The sequence below is a fragment of the Oryzias latipes genome, chromosome 21, assembly GCF_002234675.1.
Source record: "Oryzias latipes chromosome 21, ASM223467v1".
NCBI classification, from domain to species: domain Eukaryota; kingdom Metazoa; phylum Chordata; class Actinopteri; order Beloniformes; family Adrianichthyidae; genus Oryzias; species Oryzias latipes.
This window is the reverse complement of record NC_019879.2, coordinates 17,173,453-17,182,741: the sequence shown is the minus strand read 5'-3', so window position 1 is coordinate 17,182,741 and position 9,289 is coordinate 17,173,453.

Genomic DNA, 9,289 nt, shown 5'->3' with positions numbered 1-9,289 from the left:
ATAAAAAAAGAGAACAAGGAAAATGTGGTATAATTTAAAGAGCTATTTACAAAACAGTGCAGGTAAAGAGATGTGCAAAAGAAATGTGCAAAAGAAATGTGCAAAATAAAGAAAAGAGAAAAAAAATGTGCAAAGGTTATCTTCTGCATTGTGAGTTATTGAACAGGGTTATAGTATTTGGCAGGAAGGATTTCTGGTACCGGGCAGTTTTGGAGCGGAGCTGTCTGAGCCTTCTAGAGAAGGAGCTCCGCTGTTTGTCCAGAACAGGGTGGAGAGGATGCTCTGTGTTGTCCATGATGGATAAGAGCTTGTTCAGTGACCTCCTCTCCATCACTGCTTCAAAGGTTTCCTGTTTGCAGCCAATGACAGAACCCGCCTTCCTGATCAGCTTGTTCAGTCTGTTGGTGTCACTGACTGCAATGCTGCTTCCCCAGCAGACCACGGAGGAGAACAAGGTGGTGGCTACCACAGACTGGTAGAAGATCCCCAGCATCTTGCTGCACACATCAAATGACCTCAGCTTCCTCAGGAAGTAGAGTCTGCTGCAGGCCTTCTTGTACACAGCAGTGCTGTGGCTCCTCCAGCTCAGTCTGCTGTCGATAGTCACACCCAGATATTTGTACTCCTCCACCGCTTCCACATCCCTGCCCAGGATGCAGAGGGGTTGTAAGACAGTCCTTTTCCTCCGGAAGTCGATCACCATCTCCCTGGTCTTGTCCACATTGAGCAGCAGGTGATTCTCTCCAGCCCACTCCACAAATCCGTCCACCAGCCTCCTGTACCCCTCCACCCTCCCACCGCTTATACACCCCACAACCACAGAGTCATCAGAGAATTTCTGTAGGTGACATGACTCTGAGTTGTGCTGAAAATCTGAGGTGTATAAGGTGAACAGGAATGGAGAGAATCATTGAATTAAAGCAGCAGAAAAAGAATTTTTGAATGTAAACTTAATAGATTTTTAAAAAGCAGCAGGATGCCGTCCCTCAAGGCTTGGAGACTCACACCCAATATATTCAATCTTTTGAAATTAGGTCACACACTCCAGCGACCTGATAAGTTTAGATCTAGTTTGTGCCCTTTCTTGTTAAGATTTTCCTTAAAAAAAAGAAAAACATTTTTTTAAATGTATCTCCTTATTCTGGTTGATAGTGTTCAATGTCTGAGATTTCTAACAATAATTCTGTCAATCGTTAACATCTCTTACTGTATGATGAATGACCAACGGGAAAAACAGTTTCCCAGCAGCTGATAAAGTTTTATTTAAAAGATAGATGGATTTGGAGTGTTTTCAAGGCCAAATCAAGAATTTACTGAATGGCGTGTTGTTTGTCTCACAAGAGAAAAAACTGCTTGCATTGTTCTTCTCCTAGCTCTCAGAAAAGTAGTTTAAGCTCATGAAAACTCGTGAATTTCTTGATAAATCTTGCAATCCTAATCTGTCCAGAATGCCCAGGAAACAAGAATAACAAAAATCAGATAAACTGGAAATCTGGTGTTTAGTTTGTCTACATGCAAAAAAGATTATTGGATGCTTTAGAATGCTCAGTAGCACAAAGATTCAAAGAAAATGTTTCCTTTTCTTCATTTCAACAAGTAGAAAACACACTGTTGGTTACTCGTTTCACCTGAACATCTCGTAACCCAGTGTTATCTAGAGATGATAGCTGAATCGGTGTTATCTGATAAATATTTAAATTCATTATTAAAGACTTAATAAAATTTAAAAAAAACATGTGTCCAGAGCCTGTGATAAAGTAGTGCTGTTGTTTTGGGGTCATGTTTTTGGCAGCAAGAAAAGGGACGTAGAATGATAAAAAGAAGATGATTAGAAAGAAAGTCTCAATATACAAAAAAAAAGTTTAATAAATGTGCCATGCAATCTTGATCTGAAGGTCTAATGCCTATTTTTGCTTGTATTTGTCTGACAAAGGCATTTGCAAAGAGAATTTTTAAACATTCATACACCTTAATGTTCATTTTGATCAAATCTATGTGGACACAATGATGTTGTTGTTGTAACATGTGGGCTAGGACTAAAAAATGGTACAAATGTACTTTTTAACTCTGGTTTTCTAGTACAGTAGAAGCTGCAAATGACAACAACAGACGAGAGGAAGCACCACTACAACGTACCTCTTTCTGTCTAAATTAAATAGGTTCTTAGAGGGAGGCGGAGAGGCTATTTGTCTCCACGTCCAAACAAGCTGAATCAATGTATAAGATCAATACTGATATCTTTAGGCCCATAGCTGCTACTCTAATCTATTATGGATGTCTGGGTCTTGATGGATTAAATATGTGTTGGTCATAACAGTTTATCATCATCACACATGTAGAAAATGGTCGGAGGAATGTCACAGCTGCATGGTGTAGTTTTGACGAAGACCTGAACGCATGTCTGCAAAAAAAGAAGCTGTTTTTCATAAATAAATAAAAATCAATTAGATGGGAAAATCCTCCAAGTTGTGGCAAAAAGTGACGATTACAGTGGGAAACAAAACAACTGCCAAAATACAAAGCCTATCTTTAAAAAAGTATCTAATCAATGCTCAAATATTCCGGTCAATGCTGATATGAGGCTTTAGTTTTGTGACTTTTATGTCATAAATAAGGGCAGGATTTTCTGGCGGACTCACTTAAAATATGGAGTTATCCTTGTTCTTATCATTCAATGCAAAAAAAAAGCTCAAAATCTAAAAATGTGCATATAGGAGGTTTTGTATTTTGGTCATTGATCACCTAGATAAAAGCAAAAGGCTGAGTCTAGGTCAAAATAAAAAATAAAAAAAAAACAAAGAAGGAAGTTTAACTCTATAGCACAACCAAATCAATATACCATGACAAAAGTTCTGTTTGGTGGTTTGTTTCCTGTATAATATTAAAAATAAATGCTGTGCTAACAATGCTGCTAGTGTGAGCTATGAGAAAAATTTAAAAAGTCTATTTTCCCTTGATCGCCCGTCCAGATGTCTCTTTGAATGAAAAGCATTGTACTGGGAGGAATAAAACCACATTGAAGACCAGATTTATGCTCAAAAAGCAACCTACACAAGTGTAAGTTGATGTTTTATGTTTTGCTTTTTTTACTTGACTTTATCTCTGGACAACAACACTTCTAAATATGAGACTTGCAATTGTACTTTTAATACCTTTTTAAAAATGTTCTTGCATTCTGAGTGGATATTTAAATGGATTTTTTAGAATAGGAAAGCAGATACACATTTGCTAATATTGTAGTCTAAGGTTTTTTCTCTCCTTGTGTTCGCAAGGATTAAGAATATTAAAAGAAATTCAAAAATATATCCAGTGGCATCTATATTTGTATTCATTTAAATTTACATGTAAACAGTGGCTACACATTTATACATAAAGGACTTTATTAAATACTATGTGTGTCCCAGGAGTTATTTTCCTGTACTTTTCCAAGTGCAGAGGTCTTTTCCTTTCTTGAAAGTACTTTACATTTACTTTCTGTCTTTTCAATCAAAATAACATGTTTTCTTTGTTAAAGTGTTAGTATATTTTTGTAATCAGAGTGCTCCTTCCTCGGTTCTGTTTTTTAGGTGGCATTCCAAACACACAAACCTGCCCCTTCTGCTCATCTGGAGTTATTTAATAGTGACCTCTTTTTGTGCTCCTTTACACACCTGGTTAAAATGCATATTCAAATGTTTTCTAATGAGATCATTTAAGTTCAACCAAATGTTTCCTACAAGAAGCATATTATAACTGATGAATTAGATGATATTCATTAACTTCTTTCATTTATTCACCTCTTCTGGCAGCACTCTGAGACTGCTGTAATTCCACTAATGGAGTACTCACCATTAAGGTCCACTTTTTTGACAGTGACTGATGCTGCTGAAATAATAAAAAAAAGCCTGAATGGTTCCCAGCTAATGCTAAAAGCAGAATTAAGTACTGCGACAGGCAGCGTTTGTGACTTTTTGCATTATTATCATTACATGTTTCGCTGAAGCAACAGCTATCTTACAAGAAAACAGAATGATACAAAAAATGTATTTAAAAAAAGTAATAATGGGCATGTATAATTTAACAATACTGCAGAATTTAATTCTTTAAGTGCTATGTCAGACACGGGCATTAGATATACAAATAAAGGCTAAATTTGCAGCCGTGAATGTCTTTCTATAGAAGTACATTTACAAGGTAAATTTCATCATAGACTTATAACCCACAGACTTTTTTTTTCTTGGAGAGACATTGTGGAGTTGCTGAGTTGCCAAACAACATGGGAATTGTGTGCATATGCAGTGCTGGTTCTGTGGTTCTGCAGTGTGCGCTGGATGCTGAGCTGAGGGTTAGCCAGCACTTCCATTAGTTCCTAATTGAAACTGAGCAGTTGTGAGAAATACATTCAATGAGGGTTATGTCTTCCTGAAAACCACCCACACACAACTGCACAACATGCCCAGAGAGGAAAGGCCACATCTCCACTGGAGAGATGATGAATAGCTTGAAACAAAAAAAGGAGACAGAGGGACAGAAAGAAAGAGAAGCAGAGTGTTTCAGTAACACTAAGCAGTAAATCCAGTTGACTCATTGCTCTTAGAGCTGTTGACTATTTGTTTCTAACTTTGCTGCAGCAAAAGAAACCAGATTTTCTCTGCTTTGCACATGCTTTGTTTGTATTTGCATCCGTGTGTTTGTGTTTCTGGCAAAAATGAAAACTCTCTACTCACCCTGGTGTGTGGTTTTCCAACAAAGACCTGGGAGCTTAAGGCTCCTGTCTAAGGTCTGAGGTCTTCCTAGAAATTAGGTGTAGTCACTCCACCAGTTTAGGGGTTACTGCCCCATGTCCACAACGGCTTTCCTCTGTTCTTTATCTTCAACTACCATGTCTGGTTGGTTCATCATTACCATCCTGTCTGTATGTATCTTAAAGTCCCATAAGATCTTTGCTCACTTGTTCTCCACCACTCTTGATAGACAATGAGACCTTAACCTTTGGTCACACTTTCTCATTTAAATGAATGGGAAGGTGTGTCCAAACTTTTTGTCTGTACTGTAAGTCCATATACAATTCCAGCCAATTGGTCCGTGTATGCTTTCTCTGCCAGCATCTTACACCCTGCAGTTATGTGTTGGATTGTCGCAAGTGCCTGCACCTTGAGTCTTGTGTTGTGTGATAGATCTGGGCCTCTGTGGCTCTGTTGCTCAGGGTTTGTCCTGTGCAGCAACTGAGACAGAGCAACTCCTTGTTTTATGCCACATTTGATGGACACTTGTGCAAGAACGTTAGCATTGGCTTAAAAGGGGGTTTTCTACAACCTCATTGAGTTTGCTGAAAAGGCTCTTAGAGTCTGGTCGATTTTGTACAGCTCCTAGTATTCAGTTTTCCACGTGTGTGGTGCTGAGTCATGGGCTATCCTGTAATCAATCCAGGCACTGCAGAGGGTTAGTGTGTCATGACCTTCAGTCTTGAGTGACTATTTTGTTAACTAGGAGTTGGTGTTTGGCTCCCCTAGTATCGCTACCACTACTCTTCAGTGCATTGCTCTTGCATTGATCCATGTGCCTACAATGATGCCTGGGATGAGCTTCCATGTTGTTGGCAGGTAGTTGGACTGAACCCTTTGAGGGATTCTTCTGTATCCTTCTGTTCACTTTTCCATAAGCCATTTTAGAGAGTCCCATCTCTTGTTTATTCATTTCCACCACTCAGTTGTTTCACTTTACGTAACCCTATTTCTTATTGTCACTTAAACACTACAATCATACATATTCATTTTGTTTCAAAAATTCCATTAATAAGGGTTTGTACAGGATTTTGAAAGGTTGGAGTAAGCATGTGTAAGCAAAGAGTTGTGTTAGGAAAAGAGGCTGTAATCAGAGCTCAGCGGGAGCGTAAGTGCAGACGGATGCAGGTTGTTGCCATCTTCCTTGATGAAGTGCTGTTCTCCTGCTGAGCCACCAAACTATTTATACAGCAACATGGACAGCCTGGGGGCAGGAAGGACAAAACTGCAACACTGTCGGTTCCTTCTTCCTGATCACCTTTTTCTCACTTTGCATCCGTTCACAAAAAAACAAAAAAAAACAGGTTTCACATTTGTAGTATGTAAAACAGCATTTGCAATGGAGACATGTAAATATACAGGGCAGCATCACTAACAAGCACTTTTGTCCATTACAAAAGAGGATGACCCTGCGCAGCTGAGACTGACATTCTGTATAAATCTGTTTTTATAAAAGTCTAAACATTCTGAGAGTCGGATCGAAGGTCTGATCAAAGGTCAGCTGTGGAGCGTGCTCCTTAGATCAGACGCCGAGCAGACAGCATGCATCATCAATAATGGACTAGCATCCCTTGGATCACTAGCACACATCTACACACTTACAGAGATGGTAAGGAATAAATGTCGCTTTCACAACATTTGATCTAATCAAAAAATCCATGATTGTACAAATACAGATATGGTCAAAAGGCTTTTGCCCTCAAGTGGTCAATGCAAACATAAAATACAAACTACAAACACACACTTACAGGGACATACAGTACAGACCAAAAGTTTGGACACACCTTCCCATTTATTTGAATGAGAAAGTGTGTCCAAACTTTTGGTCTGTACTGTACATATAATGGACTTTTGTTTGGCTCTCAGCAAAATAAAAACTGATATATTTACACAGAAACACAGGATCCAGTAATCTATCATCTTTTTCCAGTTTATTCTTTTCTATTATAATTGTAAATAATTACATCATTTAATACCATAGGATTATCTCAAAGATACCTTCCAACTATTAAAATTTTGATGTTTTGGCATTTTCAAAAAAATTAAATCAGCATCTTATGTAAAGTTCATATTTAAAACATTTTTATGCATTCATAAGGAAAAGCAAAAATCTTTCTAGATTAATGATTGATGCAATAATGGAGTGCTTTCTCCTGAGACTTTGACATGCAGCCTATACTATTAAGCTGCTACATAAACATAATTAACAGGAGCTCAAACAATACAGTCTTTCATATTCTGGGAATGCAGATCCTGAAGTCAATTATTAGTGACCTCGCGCTCACAGCATCATGTTGTGAGAAGAACAATCTGAGAGGTTCAGTTCCCACATTAATACATGAAAATGTCAAAGCTATATGTTAAAATGTCAGTTTTCTTAATGGCACTGCCACTCTGCAGAAGTAAAATGTCAATAAGGAAAGAAATACAGGAGACATAAAGAGAAGAGTGAAGCCATGTAAATGCTGGGTGAATGGGGATGGGTTGAAATAAAAATGTGAATGAGCACTTTAGCAAAAAAGGCTGCTGAAAAGATATCCTTATAATACTTTACAACTGCAGAAAAATTAATTATCTCACAAATTGCTTATAAGATATACATATTTTTACTGTCAGCATTCAAACCTACCAACATTCCCGCTTAACCTCATCTGTCAGCCTGTCCATCACCACTGCAAACAAAAAAAATCTTGTTGACTTCCATTATTTTATTCCACTTGTTTCTCAATTTATTGTACATGCAAACATTTTTCAAATTACAGAAATGTAATAATTTCTGGTTGTCTGAAGAGGCTGCACAGTTAAACTCCCGTCAAACCGCAGGGGTCAACAACTCAAAACTATCAGTCACCATTCACTGATTGGCTAATAGGGAGAATGTTGGGGAGGGTGGATATAGTAAAGGGTAATGGAACACTTCTGTGTTTGCAATCTATTGATTTTTTATTTTTGTTTTGTTACTGAAGGAGTCAAGAACTTCACGTTCTGATTGAGATCTACAAGAAAATCTTCAAAATTGAAATTTCCCTCTAAACATTTTTTACATCAGCACATCTGATCATACAGTGTATTCATTACACCATCATAAAACATACGTTGGAACAGGCAACACAGACATTTACACAATAATATAAATCATTCATTATATTCAACTCTCATTCTAATACATACAATAATTATTGAGATAAGAGCTGGGAAATAAGATCACCTGAAAAAAGTAGGCTTTTTTTAAGACAAGGAATTTAAAAGCCTACTTGGTTATTGTTTTAATAATGCAATAATCCACACCTGTATCTGTTTAGATATAACTCTGAATAGAATCAAAAATCAAAATTACAAAAAAGAAATTAATCCTCTGAACCTGTTTTATCCCTTTCGGGGTGAAGAGACTGTCAGAGCCTATCCCGGCTACTCATGGGCGAAGGCAGGGGACACCCTGGACAGGTCGCCAGTCTGCCACTGGGCCACAGATCACACACCCATGCACTCTCACATTCAAACTTAGGGACAATTTTAGAGTAACCAATTAACCTATGAAGCATGTTTTTGGACAAAAAATGTTAATTTTCAAGTATTGAATGGAAGAATCAGGAGAAATAATTGGCATTTTGAATCCCTAACATCATCTAGGTTAGGAAGTGTACATCTGCCAGTGGGAAACATCAGAAGAGCACCTGATACACTTTTTGTGTTTGTGGGGTTTATGTCAATAAATGGAATGTCTTATGCTCCATGTTCTATTTAGTATGTGGCAAATGCCAAAACAAAGCTACCAAAGCAAAATCAGAAAGAGAATCTAAAAATACCAGGAGTAAAACAGCATCTGTTGCTCCTCCAGATAGACTGAGCCGGTTCATTCATTACTCCCTTAACGCCGGCCGGTGTCAGTTATATTACTGCAGAGCTGTGCTTGACTGACGGCCACAAGTGGGGGGAGAGAAATCACTGCACAATGCTGGTGGATGCACTAAAAGAAAACAAGGAAGCAGCCATTGATGGATGGGTATGTTTGACCCAGGCAGGGTGGAAGGCAGCAATGGGTCTCTTCCAGATGAGACAGGGAGTCGACAGAGTCTCTGCCCCTCTGATCAGACCGTGCCAGCTTTGTCAGCATGAGCGGCATCTTGCTCAGTTCTCCCAGTTGGTGCCTCCATCAGTTGTGTCAAAACAGGCGATCTCCATATTCAACAGATGGAACTGGACCTTATGTGATAGGAATACAGAGCCTCCACTGACTTTCTGACAACCCTGTTGTCAGAGTGATGAAACAATGTCAACATCAGACACCTTTAGTATATTTTATGCATCATGGATTGCCATAGACAGATTCTAAACCCTTATTTCAGGGTTTAGAATCTCTCAAATGAGAGAATATTTTTTGCAACCATCTTTTTAATACTAGATGTGAACTATAGGAGTGTATGCGTGAATTTTGGTGCCTTGAATAAAAACAGATTTCGTTTTTTATTATTATACAGTAAATCTGCTGAACACATCAGAGCTGACTTGATTTCATGCTCCAACAC